This window comes from Melospiza georgiana, chromosome 30 (genome assembly GCF_028018845.1).
Source record: "Melospiza georgiana isolate bMelGeo1 chromosome 30, bMelGeo1.pri, whole genome shotgun sequence".
In the NCBI taxonomy this organism is placed as follows: domain Eukaryota; kingdom Metazoa; phylum Chordata; class Aves; order Passeriformes; family Passerellidae; genus Melospiza; species Melospiza georgiana.
This window is the reverse complement of record NC_080459.1, coordinates 2696423-2711659: the sequence shown is the minus strand read 5'-3', so window position 1 is coordinate 2711659 and position 15237 is coordinate 2696423.

The window sequence follows — 15237 nt, the reverse complement described above, 5'->3', positions numbered from 1 at the left end:
GGGACACCAGGTCTACCCCTGGGCCGGCGGGACAACAGGTCTACCCCATAGACGGCGGGACACCAGGTCTACCCGGTATGGGGCGGAACAGCAGGTCTAACCCGTGGCCGGGGACACCATGTCTACCCCGGATTCGGCGGGACACCAGGTCTATCCCGTGGCCGGGGGCACCAGGTCTACATCGGATCCGGCGGGACACCAAGTCTACATCATGGCCGGGGACACCAGGTCTCCCCCTGTGCCGGCGGGACACCAGGTCTGCCCCGAATCTGGCAGGACACCAGATCTACCCCTGGTCCTCCGGGACACCAGGTCTACCCTGGATCCAGTGGGAAACCAGGTCTACCCCGCCGCCCGGGACACCAGGTCTACCCCGGGGCCAGCGGGACACCAGGTCTACCCCGCCGCCCGGGACACCAGGTCTACCCCGGGGCCCGGGACACCAGGTCTACCCCGGGCCGCGGGACACCAGGTCTACCCCGGGGCCGGCGGGACACCAGGCCTACCCCGGGGCCGGCGGGACACCAGGTCTACCCCGGGGCCCGGGACACCAGGTCTACCCCGCCGCCCGGGACACCAGGTCTACCCCGGGGCCGGTGGGACACCAGGTCTACCCCGGTTATTAGGACACCAGGTCTACCCCAGGCCCCGGGACACCAGTTCTACCCCAGATGCGGCGGGACACCAGGTCTACCCAGGATCCGGCGGGAACCCAGGTCTACCCCGTGGCCAGGGACACCAGGTCTACCCCGAGGCCGGCGGGACACCAGGTCTTCCCCGGAGCCCGGGACACCAGCTCTACCCCGGATGCGGCGGGACACCAGGTCTACCCCGTGGCCGGGGAAACCAGGTCTACCCCGGGTCCGGCGGGACACCAGGTCTACCCCGTGGCCGGGGACACCAGGTCTACCCAGGGGCCGGCGGGACACCAGGTCTACCCCGGATCCGTCAGGACACCAGGTCTACCCCGTGGCCGGGGACACCAGGTCTACCCCGGATCCGGCGGGACACCAGGTCTACCCCGGAGCCCGGGGACACCAGGTCTACCCCGGGGCCGGCGGGACACCAGGTCTACCCCGGATCCGGCGGGACACCACGTCTACCCCGTGACCGGCGACACCAGGTCTACCCCGGGGCCGGCGGGACACCAGGTCTATCCCGGAGCCCGGGACACCAGGTCTACCCCGGATCCGGCGGGACACCAGGTCTACCCCGTGGCCGGGGACACCAGGTCTACCCCTGGGCCGGCGGGAGAACAGGTCTACCCCATAGACGGCGGGACACCAGGTCTACCCGGTATGGGGCGGAACAGCAGGTCTATCCCGTGGCCGGGGACACCATGTCTATCCCGGATTCGGCGGGAACCCAGGTCTACCCCGTGGCCGAGGACACCAGGTCTACCCCGAGGCCGGCGGGACACCAGGTCTTCCCCGGAGCCCGGGACACCAGGTCTACCCCGGGGCCGGCGGGACACCAGGACTACCCCGCCCCCTGGGAAACCAGGTCTACCCCGCCGTCCGGGACACCAGGTCTACCCCGGGCCCCGGGACACCAGGTCTACCCCGCCGCCCGGGACACCAGGTCTACCCCGGATCCGTCGGGACACCAGGTCTACCCCGTGGCCGGGGACACCAGGTCTACCCCGGATCCGGCGGGACACCAGGTCTACCCCGGATCTGGCGGGACAGCAGGTCTACCCCGGAGCCTGGGGACACCAGGTCTACCCCGGGGCCGGCGGGACACCAGGTCTACCCCGGATCCGGCGGGACACCAGGTCTACCCCGCGGCCGGGGACACCAGGTCTACCCCTCGGCCGGCGGGACACCAGGTCTATCCCGGAGCCCGGGACACCAGGTCTACCCCGGATCCGGCGGGACAGCAGGTCTACCCCGTGGCCGGGGACACCACGTCTTCCCCCGGGGCCAGCGGGACACCTGGTCTACCCCGTGGCCGGGGACACCAGGTCTACCCCTGGGCCGGCGGGACAACAGGTCTACCCCATAGACGGCGGGACACCAGGTCTACCCGGTATGGGGCGGAACAGCAGGTCTAACCCGTGGCCGGGGACACCATGTCTACCCCGGATTCGGCGGGACACCAGGTCTATCCCGTGGCCGGGGGCACCAGGTCTACATCGGATCCGGCGGGACACCAAGTCTACATCATGGCCGGGGACACCAGGTCTCCCCCTGTGCCGGCGGGACACCAGGTCTGCCCCGAATCTGGCAGGACACCAGATCTACCCCTGGTCCTCCGGGACACCAGGTCTACCCTGGATCCAGTGGGAAACCAGGTCTACCCCGCCGCACGGGACACCAGGTCTACCCCGGGGCCAGCGGGACACCAGGTCTACCCCGCCGCCCGGGACACCAGGTCTACCCCGGGGCCCGGGACACCAGGTCTACCCCGGGCCGCGGGACACCAGGTCTACCCCGGGGCCGGCGGGACACCAGGCCTACCCCGGGGCCGGCGGGACACCAGGTCTACCCCGGGGCCCGGGACACCAGGTCTACCCCGCCGCCCGGGACACCAGGTCTACCCCGGGGCCGGTGGGACACCAGGTCTACCCCGGTTATTAGGACACCAGGTCTACCCCAGGCCCCGGGACACCAGTTCTACCCCAGATGCGGCGGGACACCAGGTCTACCCAGGATCCGGCGGGAACCCAGGTCTACCCCGTGGCCAGGGACACCAGGTCTACCCCGAGGCCGGCGGGACACCAGGTCTTCCCCGGAGCCCGGGACACCAGCTCTACCCCGGATGCGGCGGGACACCAGGTCTACCCCGTGGCCGGGGAAACCAGGTCTACCCCGGGTCCGGCGGGACACCAGGTCTACCCCGTGGCCGGGGACACCAGGTCTACCCCGGGGCCGGCGGGACACCAGCTCTACCCCGGATCCGTCAGGACACCAGGTCTACCCCGTGGCCGGGGACACCAGGTCTACCCCGGATCCGGCGGGACACCAGGTCTACCCCGGAGCCCGGGGACACCAGGTCTACCCCGGGGCCGGCGGGACACCAGGTCTACCCCGGATCCGGCGGGACACCAGGTCTACCCCGTGACCGGCGACACCAGGTCTACCCCGGGGCCGGCGGGACACCAGGTCTATCCCGGAGCCCGGGACACCAGGTCTACCCCGGATCCGGCGGGACACCAGGTCTACCCCGTGGCCGGGGACACCAGGTCTACCCCTGGGCCGGCGGGAGAACAGGTCTACCCCATAGACGGCGGGACACCAGGTCTACCCGGTATGGGGCGGAACAGCAGGTCTATCCCGTGGCCGGGGACACCATGTCTATCCCGGATTCGGAGGGACACCAGGTCTACCCCGTGGCCGGGGACACCAGGTCTACCCCGGGTCCGGCGAGACACCAGGTCTACCCCGGGGCCAGGGACACCAGGTGTACCCCGGGGCCGGCGGGACACCAGGTCTACCCCGGAGCCCGGGACACCAGGTCTACCCCTGATCCGGCGGGACACCAGGTCTACCCCGCCGCCCGGGACACCAGGTCTACCCCGGGGCCCGGGACACCAGGTCTACCCCGGATCCGTCGGGACACCAGGTCTACCCCGTGGCCGGGGACACCAGGTCTACCCCGGATCCGGCGGGACACCAGGTCTACCCCGGATCCGGCGGGACACCAGGTCTACCCCGGAGCCCGGGGACACCAGGTCTACCCCGGGGCCGGCGGGACACCAGGTCTACCCCGGATCCGGCGGGACACCAGGTCTAACCCGTGGCCGGGGACACCAGGTCTACCCCGAGGCCGGCGGGACACCAGGTCTACTCCGGAGCCCGGGACACCAGGTCTACCCCGGGTCCGGCAAGACACCAGGTCTACCCCGGGGCCGGGGACACCAGGTCTACCCCGGATGCGGCGGGACACCAGGTCTACCCCGGAGCCCGGGACACCAGGTCAACCCCGGATCCGGCGGGACACCAGGTCTACCCCGCCGCCCGGGACACCAGGTCAACCCCGGGGCCCGGGACACCAGGTCTACCCCAGGCCCCGGGACACCAGGTCTACCCCGGGGCCCGGAACACCAGGTCCACCCCGCCGCCCGGGACTCCAGGTCTACCCCGGGGCCTTGGACACCAGATCTACCTCGGTTATTAGGACACCAGGTCTACCCCGCCGCCCGGGACACCAGGTCTACCCCGGGGCCGGCGGGACACCAGGTCTACCCCGGTGTCTGGGACACCAGGCCTACCCCGGATCCGGCGGGACACCAGGTCTACCTCGCCGCCCGGGACACCAGGTCTACCCCGGATCCAGCGGGACACCAGGTCTACCTCGTGGCCGGGGACACCAGGTCTACCCCGAGGCCGGCGGGACACCAGGTCTACCCCGGAGCCCGGGAAACCAGGTCTACCCCGGATGCGGTGGGACACCAGGTCTACCCCGTGGCCGGGGACACCAGGTCTACCCCGGATCCGGCGGGACACCAGGTCTACCCCGGATCCGGCGGGACACCAGGTCTACCCCGTGGCCGGCGACACCAGGTCTACCCCGGGTCCGGCGGGACACCAGGTCTACCCCGTGGCCGGGGACACCAGGTCTACCCCGGGGCCGGCGGGACACCAGGTCTACCCCGTGGCCGGGGACACCAGGTCTACCCCTGGGCCAGCGGGAGAACAGGTCTACCCCATAGACGGCGGGACACCAGGTCTACCCGGTATGGGGCGGAACAGCAGGTCTATCCCGTGGCCGGGGACACCATGTCTATCCCGGATTCGGAGGGACACCAGGTCTACCCCGTGGCCGGGGCACCAGGTCTACCCCGGGCCCCGGGACACCAGGTCTACCCCGCCGTCCGGGACACCAGGTCTACCCCGGGCCCCGGGACACCAGGTCTACCCCGCCGCCCGGGACACCAGGTCTACCCCGGGGACTTGGACACCAGCTCTACCCCGAGCCCCGGGACACCAGGTCTACCCCGGGGCCGGTGGGACACAAGGTCTACCCCGGGGCCGGCGGGACACGAGGTCTACCCCGGGGCCCGGGACACCAGGTCTACCCCTCCGCCTGGGACACCAGGTCTACCCCGGGGCCTTGGAAACCAGGTCTACCCCGGTTATTGGGACACCAGGTCTACCCCGGGCCCCGGGACACCAGGTCTACCCCAGATGCGGCGGGACACCAGGTCTACCCCGGATCCGGCGGGACACCAGGTCTAACCCGTGGCCGGGGACACCAGGTCTACCCCGAGGCCGGCGGGACACCAGGTCTACTCCGGAGCCCGGGACACCAGGTCTACCCCGGGGCCGGCGGGACACCAGGTCTACCCCGGGGCCGGGGACACCAGGTCTACCCCGGATGCGGCGGGACACCAGGTCTACCCCGGAGCCCGGGACACCAGGTCAACCCCGGATCCGGCGGGACACCAGGTCTACCCCGCCGCCCGGGACACCAGTTCAACCCCGGGGCCCGGGACACCAGGTCTACCCCAGGCCCCGGGACACCAGGTCTACCCCGGGGCCCGGAACACCAGGTCTACGCCGCCGCCCGGGACTCCAGGTCTACCCCGGGGCCTTGGACACCAGGTCTACCCCGGTTATTAGGACACCAGGTCTACCCCGCCGCCCGGGACACCAGGTCTACCCCGGGGCCGGCGGGACACCAGGTCTACCCCGGTGCCTGGGACACCAGGCCTACCCCGGATCCGGCGGGACACCAGGTCTACCTCGCCGCCCGGGACACCAGGTCTACCCCGGATCCAGCGGGACACCAGGTCTACCTCGTGGCCGGGGACACCAGGTCTACCCCGAGGCCGGCGGGACACCAGGTCTACCCCGGAGCCCGGGAAACCAGGTCTACCCCGGATGCGGTGGGACACCAGGTCTACCCCGTGGCCGGGGACACCAGGTCTACCCCGGATCCGGCGGGACACCAGGTCTACCCCGGATCCGGCGGGACACCAGGTCTACCCCGTGGCCGGGGAAACCAGGTGTACCCCGGGTCCGGCGGGAAACCAGGTCTACCCCGTGGCCGGGGACACCAGGTCTACCCCGGGGCCGGCGGGACACCAGGTCTACCCCGTGGCCGGGGACACCAGGTCTACCCCTGGGCCGGCGGGACAACAGGTCTACCCCATAGACGGCGGGACACCAGGTCTACCCGGTATGGGGCGGAACAGCAGGTCTATCCCGTGGCCGGGGACACCATGTCTATCCCGGATTCGGAGGGACACCAGGTCTACCCCGTGGCCGGGGCACCAGGTCTACCTCGGATGCGGCGGGACACCAAGTCTACATCATGGCCGGGGACACCAGGTCTCCCCCTGTGCCGGCGGGACACCAGGTCTACCCCAAATCTGGCAGGACACCAGATCTACCCCTGGTCCTCCGGGACACCAGGTCTACCCTGGATCCAGTGGGAAACCAGGTCTACCCCGTGGCCGGTGACACCAGGTCTACCCCGGGGCCCGGGACACCAGGTCTACCCCGCCGCCCGGGACACCAGGTCTACCCCGGGACCAGCGGGACACCAGGTCTACCCCGCCGCCCGGGACACCAGGTCTACCCCGGGGCCCGGGACACCAGGTCTACCCCGGGCCGCGGGACACCAGGTCTACCCCGGGGCCGGTGGGACACCAGGCCTACCCCGGGGCCGGCGGGACACCAGGTCTTCCCCGGGGCCCGGGACACCAGGTCTACCCCGCCGCCCGGGACACCAGGTCTACCCCATGGCCTTGGACACCAGGTCTACCCCGGTTATTAGGACACCAGGTCTACCCCGGGCCTCGGGACACCAGGTCTACCCCAGATGCGGCGGGAAACCAGGTCTACCCCGGATCCGGCGGGAACCCAGGTCTACCCCATGGCCGGGGACACCAGGTCTACCCCGAGGCCGGCGGGACACCAGGTCTTCCCCGGAGCCCGGGACACCAGGTCTACCCCTGATCCGGCGGGACACCAGGTCTACCCCGCCGCCCGGGACACCAGGTCTACCCCGGGTCCGGCGGGACACCAGGTCTACCCCGTGGCCGGGGACACCAGGTCTACCCCGGGTCCGGCGAGACACCAGGTCTACCCCGGGGCCAGGGACACCAGGTCTACCCCGGGGCCGGCGGGACACCAGGTCTACCCCGGAGCCCGGGACACCAGGTCTACCCCTGATCCGGCGGGACACCATGTCTACCCCGCCGCCCGGGACACCAGGTCTACCCCGGGGCCCGGGACACCAGGTCTACCCCGGATCCGTCGGGACACCAGGTCTACCCCGTGGCCGGGGACACCAGGTCTACCCCGGATCCGGCGGGACACCAGGTCTACCCCGGATCTGGCGGGACAGCAGGTCTACCCCGGAGCCTGGGGACACCAGGTCTACCCCGGGGCCGGCGGGACACCAGGTCTACCCCGGATCCGGCGGGACACCAGGTCTACCCCGCGGCCGGGGACACCAGGTCTACCCCTCGGCCGGCGGGACACCAGGTCTATCCCGGAGCCCGGGACACCAGGTCTACCCCGGATCCGGCGGGACAGCAGGTCTACCCCGTGGCCGGGGACACCACGTCTTCCCCCGGGGCCAGCGGGACACCTGGTCTACCCCGTGGCCGGGGACACCAGGTCTACCCCTGGGCCGGCGGGACAACAGGTCTACCCCATAGACGGCGGGACACCAGGTCTACCCGGTATGGGGCGGAACAGCAGGTCTAACCCGTGGCCGGGGACACCATGTCTACCCCGGATTCGGCGGGACACCAGGTCTATCCCGTGGCCGGGGGCACCAGGTCTACATCGGATCCGGCGGGACACCAAGTCTACATCATGGCCGGGGACACCAGGTCTCCCCCTGTGCCGGCGGGACACCAGGTCTGCCCCGAATCTGGCAGGACGCCAGATCTACCCCTGGTCCTCCGGGACACCAGGTCTACCCTGGATCCAGTGGGAAACCAGGTCTACCCCGCCGCACGGGACACCAGGTCTACCCCGGGGCCAGCGGGACACCAGGTCTACCCCGCCGCCCGGGACACCAGGTCTACCCCGGGGCCCGGGACACCAGGTCTACCCCGGGCCGCGGGACACCAGGTCTACCCCGGGGCCGGCGGGACACCAGGCCTACCCCGGGGCCGGCGGGACACCAGGTCTACCCCGGGGCCCGGGACACCAGGTCTACCCCGCCGCCCGGGACACCAGGTCTACCCCGGGGCCGGTGGGACACCAGGTCTACCCCGGTTATTAGGACACCAGGTCTACCCCAGGCCCCGGGACACCAGTTCTACCCCAGATGCGGCGGGACACCAGGTCTACCCAGGATCCGGCGGGAACCCAGGTCTACCCCGTGGCCAGGGACACCAGGTCTACCCCGAGGCCGGCGGGACACCAGGTCTTCCCCGGAGCCCGGGACACCAGCTCTACCCCGGATGCGGCGGGACACCAGGTCTACCCCGTGGCCGGGGAAACCAGGTCTACCCCGGGTCCGGCGGGACACCAGGTCTACCCCGTGGCCGGGGACACCAGGTCTACCCCGGGGCCGGCGGGACACCAGGTCTACCCCGGATCCGTCAGGACACCAGGTCTACCCCGTGGCCGGGGACACCAGGTCTACCCCGGATCCGGCGGGACACCAGGTCTACCCCGGAGCCCGGGGACACCAGGTCTACCCCGGGGCCGGCGGGACACCAGGTCTACCCCGGATCCGGCGGGACACCACGTCTACCCCTTGACCGGCGACACCAGGTCTACCCCGGGGCCGGCGGGACACCAGGTCTATCCCGGAGCCCGGGACACCACGTCTACCCCGGATCCGGCGGGACACCAGGTCTACCCCGTGGCCGGGGACACCAGGTCTACCCCTGGGCCGGCGGGAGAACAGGTCTACCCCATAGACGGCGGGACACCAGGTCTACCCGGTATGGGGCGGAACAGCAGGTCTATCCCGTGGCCGGGGACACCATGTCTATCCCGGATTCGGAGGGACACCAGGTCTACCCCGTGGCCGGGGACACCAGGTCTACCCCGGGTCCGGCGAGACACCAGGTCTACCCCGGGGCCAGGGACACCAGGTGTACCCCGGGGCCGGCGGGACACCAGGTCTACCCCGGAGCCCGGGACACCAGGTCTACCCCTGATCCGGCGGGACACCAGGTCTACCCCGCCGCCCGGGACACCAGGTCTACCCCGGGGCCCGGGACACCAGGTCTACCCCGGATCCGTCGGGACACCAGGTCTACCCCGTGGCCGGGGACACCAGGTCTACCCCGGATCCGGCGGGACACCAGGTCTACCCCGGATCCGGCGGGACACCAGGTCTACCCCGGAGCCCGGGGACACCAGGTCTACCCCGGGGCCGGCGGGACACCAGGTCTACCCCGGATCCGGCGGGACACCAGGTCTAACCCGTGGCCGGGGACACCAGGTCTACCCCGAGGCCGGCGGGACACCAGGTCTACTCCGGAGCCCGGGACACCAGGTCTACCCCGGGTCCGGCAAGACACCAGGTCTACCCCGGGGCCGGGGACACCAGGTCTACCCCGGATGCGGCGGGACACCAGGTCTACCCCGGAGCCCGGGACACCAGGTCAACCCCGGATCCGGCGGGACACCAGGTCTACCCCGCCGCCCGGGACACCAGGTCAACCCCGGGGCCCGGGACACCAGGTCTACCCCAGGCCCCGGGACACCAGGTCTACCCCGGGGCCCGGAACACCAGGTCTACCCCGCCGCCCGGGACTCCAGGTCTACCCCGGGGCCTTGGACACCAGATCTACCTCGGTTATTAGGACACCAGGTCTACCCCGCCGCCCGGGACACCAGGTCTACCCCGGGGCCGGCGGGACACCAGGTCTACCCCGGTGTCTGGGACACCAGGCCTACCCCGGATCCGGCGGGACACCAGGTCTACCTCGCCGCCCGGGACACCAGGTCTACCCCGGATCCAGCGGGACACCAGGTCTACCTCGTGGCCGGGGACACCAGGTCTACCCCGAGGCCGGCGGGACACCAGGTCTACCCCGGAGCCCGGGAAACCAGGTCTACCCCGGATGCGGTGGGACACCAGGTCTACCCCGTGGCCGGGGACACCAGGTCTACCCCGGATCCGGCGGGACACCAGGTCTACCCCGGATCCGGCGGGACACCAGGTCTACCCCGTGGCCGGCGACACCAGGTCTACCCCGGGTCCGGCGGGACACCAGGTCTACCCCGTGGCCGGGGACACCAGGTCTACCCCGGGGCCGGCGGGACACCAGGTCTACCCCGTGGCCGGGGACACCAGGTCTACCCCTGGGCCGGCGGGAGAACAGGTCTACCCCATAGACGGCGGGACACCAGGTCTACCCGGTATGGGGCGGAACAGCAGGTCTATCCCGTGGCCGGGGACACCATGTCTATCCCGGATTCGGAGGGACACCAGGTCTACCCCGTGGCCGGGGCACCAGGTCTACCTCGGATGCGGCGGGACACCAAGTCTACATCATGGCCGGGGACACCAGGTCTCCCCCTGTGCCGGCGGGACACCAGGTCTACCCCAAATCTGGCAGGACACCAGATCTACCCCTGGTCCTCCGGGACACCAGGTCTACCCTGGATCCAGTGGGAAACCAGGTCTACCCCGTGGCCGGTGACACCAGGTCTACCCCGGGGCCCGGGACACCAGGTCTACCCCGCCGCCCGGGACACCAGGTCTACCCCGGGACCAGCGGGACACCAGGTCTACCCCGCCGCCCGGGACACCAGGTCTACCCCGGGGCCCGGGACACCAGGTCTACCCCGGGCCGCGGGACACCAGGTCTACCCCGGGGCCGGTGGGACACCAGGCCTACCCCGGGGCCGGCGGGACACCAGGTCTACCCCGGGGCCCGGGACACCAGGTCTACCCCGCCGCCCGGGACACCAGGTCTACCCCATGGCCTTGGACACCAGGTCTACCCCGGTTATTAGGACACCAGGTCTACCCCGGGCCCCGGGACACCAGGTCTACCCCAGATGCGGCGGGACACCAGGTCTACCCCGGATCCGGCGGGACACCAGGTCTATCCCGGAGCCCGGGACACCAGGTCTACCCAGGATCCGGCGGGACAGCAGGTCTACCCCGTGGCCGGGGACACCAGGTCTACCCCGGGGCCGGCGGGACACCAGGTCTACCCCGTGGCCGGGGACACCAGGTCTACCCCTGGGCCGGCGGGACAACAGGTCTACCCCATAGACGGCGGGACACCAGGTCTACCCCGTATGGGGCGGAACAGCAGGTCTAACCCGTGGCCGGGGACACCATGTCTACCCCGGATTCAGAGGGACACCAGGTCTACCCCGTGGCCGGGGACACCAGGTCTACCCCGGGTCCGGCGAGACACCAGGTCTACCCCGGGGCCAGGGACACCAGGTGTACCCCGAGGCCGGCGGGACACCAGGTCTACCCCGGAGCCCGGGACACCAGGTCTACCCCTGATCCGGCGGGACACCAGGTCTACCCCGCCGCCCGGGACACCAGGTCTACCCCGGGGCCCGGGACACCAGGTCTACCCCGGATCCGTCGGGACACCAGGTCTACCCCGTGGCCGGGGACACCAGGTCTACCCCGGATCCGGCGGGACACCAGGTCTACCCCGGATCCGGCGGGACACCAGGTCTACCCCGGAGCCCGGGGACACCAGGTCTACCCCGGGGCCGGCGGGACACCAGGTCTACCCCGGATCCGGCGGGACACCAGGTCTAACCCGTGGCCGGGGACACCAGGTCTACCCCGAGGCCGGCGGGACACCAGGTCTACTCCGGAGCCCGGGACACCAGGTCTACCCCGGGTCCGGCAAGACACCAGGTCTACCCCGGGGCCGGGGACACCAGGTCTACCCCGGATGCGGCGGGACACCAGGTCTACCGCGGAGCCCGGGACACCATGTCAACCCCGGATCCGGCGGGACACCAGGTCTACCCCGCCGCCCGGGACACCAGGTCAACCCTGGGGCCCGGGACACCAGGTCTACCCCAGGCCCCGGGACACCAGGTCTACCCCGGGGCCTGGAACACCAGGTCTACCCCGCCGCCCGGGACTCCAGGTCTACCCCGGGGCCTTGGACACCAGATCTACCCCGGTTATTAGGACACCAGGTCTACCCCGCCGCCCGGGACACCAGGTCTACCCCGGGGCCGGCGGGACACCAGGTCTACCCCGGTGTCTGGGACACCAGGCCTACCCCGGATCCGGCGGGACACCAGGTCTACCTCGCCGCCCGGGACACCAGGTCTACCCCGGATCCAGCGGGACACCAGGTCTACCTCGTGGCCGGGGACACCAGGTCTACCCCGAGGCCGGCGGGACACCAGGTCTACCCCGGAGCCCGGGAAACCAGGTCTACCCCGGATGCGGTGGGACACCAGGTCTACCCCGTGGCCGGGGACACCAGGTCTACCCCGGATCCGGCGGGACACCAGGTCTACCCCGGATCCGGCGGGACACCAGGTCTACCCCGTGGCCGGGGAAACCAGGTGTACCCCGGGTCCGGCGGGACACCAGGTCTACCCCGTGGCCGGGGACACCAGGTCTACCCCGGCGCCGGCGGGACACCTGGTCTACCCCGTGGCCGGGGACACCAGGTCTACCCCTGGGCCGGCGGGACAACAGGTCTACCCCATAGACGGCGGGACACCAGGTCTACCCGGTATGGGGCGGAACAGCAGGTCTAACCCGTGGCCGGGGACACCATGTCTACCCCGGATTCGGCGGGACACCAGGTCTATCCCGTGGCCGGGGGCACCAGGTCTACCTCGGATCCGGCGGGACACCAAGTCTACATCATGGCCGGGGACACCAGGTCTCCCCCTGTGCCGGCGGGACACCAGGTCTGCCCCGAATCTGGCAGGACACCAGATCTACCCCTGGTCCTCCGGGACACCAGGTCTACCCTGGATCCAGTGGGAAACCAGGTCTACCCCGCCGCCCGGGACACCAGGTCTACCCCGGGGCCAGCGGGACACCAGGTCTACCCCGCCGCCCGGGACACCAGGTCTACCCCGGGGCCCGGGACACCAGGTCTACCCCGGGCCGCGGGACACCAGGTCTACCCCGGGGCCGGCGGGACACCAGGCCTACCCCGGGGCCGGCGGGACACCAGGTCTACCCCGGGGCCCGGGACACCAGGTCTACCCCGCCGCCCGGGACACCAGGTCTACCCCGGGGCCTTGGACACCAGGTCTACCCCGGTTATTAGGACACCAGGTCTACCCCGGGCCCCGGGACACCAGGTCTACCCCAGATGCGGCGGGACACCAGGTCTACCCAGGATCCGGCGGGAACCCAGGTCTACCCCGTGGCCAGGGACACCAGGTCTACCCCGAGGCCGGCGGGACACCAGGTCTTCCCCGGAGCCCGGGACACCAGCTCTACCCCGGATGCGGCGGGACACCAGGTCTACCCCGTGGCCGGGGAAACCAGGTCTACCCCGGGTCCGGCGGGACACCAGGTCTACCCCGTGGCCGGGGACACCAGGTCTACCCCGGGGCCGGCGGGACACCAGGTCTACCCCGGATCCGTCAGGACACCAGGTCTACCCCGTGGCCGGGGACACCAGGTCTACCCCGGATCCGGCGGGACACCAGGTCTACCCCGGAGCCCGGGGACACCAGGTCTACCCCGGGGCCGGCGGGACACCAGGTCTACCCCGGATCCGGCGGGACACCACGTCTACCCCGTGACCGGCGACACCAGGTCTACCCCGGGGCCGGCGGGACACCAGGTCTATCCCGGAGCCCGGGACACCAGGTCTACCCCGGATCCGGCGGGACACCAGGTCTACCCCGTGGCCGGGGACACCAGGTCTACCCCGGGGCCGGCGGGGCACCAGGTCTACCCCGTGGCCGGGGACACCAGGTCTACCCCTGGGCCGGCGGGACAACAGGTCTACCCCATAGACGGCGGGACACCAGGTCTACCCCGTATGGGGCGGAACAGCAGGTCTAACCCGTGGCCGGGGACACCATGTCTACCCCGGATTCGGAGGGACACCAGGTCTACCCCGTGGCCGGGGACACCAGGTCTACCCCGGGTCCGGCGAGACACCAGGTGTACCCCGGGGCCAGGGACACCAGGTGTACCCCGGGGCCGGCGGGACACCAGGTCTACCCCGGAGCCCGGGACACCAGGTCTACCCCTGATCCGGCGAGACACCAGGTCTACCCCGCCGCCCGGGACACCAGGTCTACCCCGGGTCCCGGGACACCAGGTCTACCCCGGATCCGTCGGGACACCAGGTCTACCCCGTGGCCGGGGACACCACGTCTACCCCGGATCCGGCGGGACACCAGGTCTACCCCGGTTCTGGCGGGACACCAGGTCTACCCCGGAGCCCGGGGACACCAGGTCTACCCCGGGGCCGGCGGGACACCAGGTCTACCCCGGATCCGGCGGGACACCAGGTCTACCTCGGATCCGGCGGGACACCAAGTCTACATCATGGCCGGGGACACCAGGTCTCCCCCTGTGCCGGCGGGACACCAGGTCTGCCCCGAATCTGGCAGGACACCAGATCTACCCCTGGTCCTCCGGGACACCAGGTCTACCCTGGATCCGGTGGGAAACCAGGTCTACCCCGTGGCCGGTGACACCAGGTCTACCCCGGGGCCCGGGAAACCAGGTCTACCCTGCCGCCCGGGACACCAGGTCTACCCCGTGCCGCGGGACACCAGGTCTACACCGCCGCCCGGGACACCAGGTCTACCCCGGGGCCTTGGACACCAGCTCTACCCCGGGCCCCGGGACACCAGGTCTACCCCGGGGCCGGTGGGACACAAGGTCTACCCCGGGGCCGGCGGGACACGAGGTCTACCCCGGGGCCCGGGACACCAGGTCTACCCCGCCGCCTGGGACACCAGGTCTACCCCGGCGCCTTGGAAACCAGGTCTACCCCGGTTATTGGGACACCAGGTCTGCCCCGGGCCCCGGGACACCAGGTCGACCCCAGATGCGGCGGGACACCAGGTCTACCCCGGATCTGGCGGGACACCAGGTCTACCCCGTGGCCGGGGACACCAGGTCTACCCCGAGACCGGCGGGACACCAGGTCTACTCCGGAGCCCGGGACACCAGGTCTACCCCGGATGCGGCGGGACACCAGGTCTACCCAGTAGCCGGGGACACCAGGTCTACCCCGGGTCCGGCAAGACACCAGGTCTACCCCGGGGCCGGGGACACCAGGTCTACCCCGGGGCCGGCGGGACACCAGGTCTACCCCGGATCCGGCGGGACACCAGGTCTACCCCGTGGCCGGGGAAACCAGGTCTACCCCGGGTCCGGCGG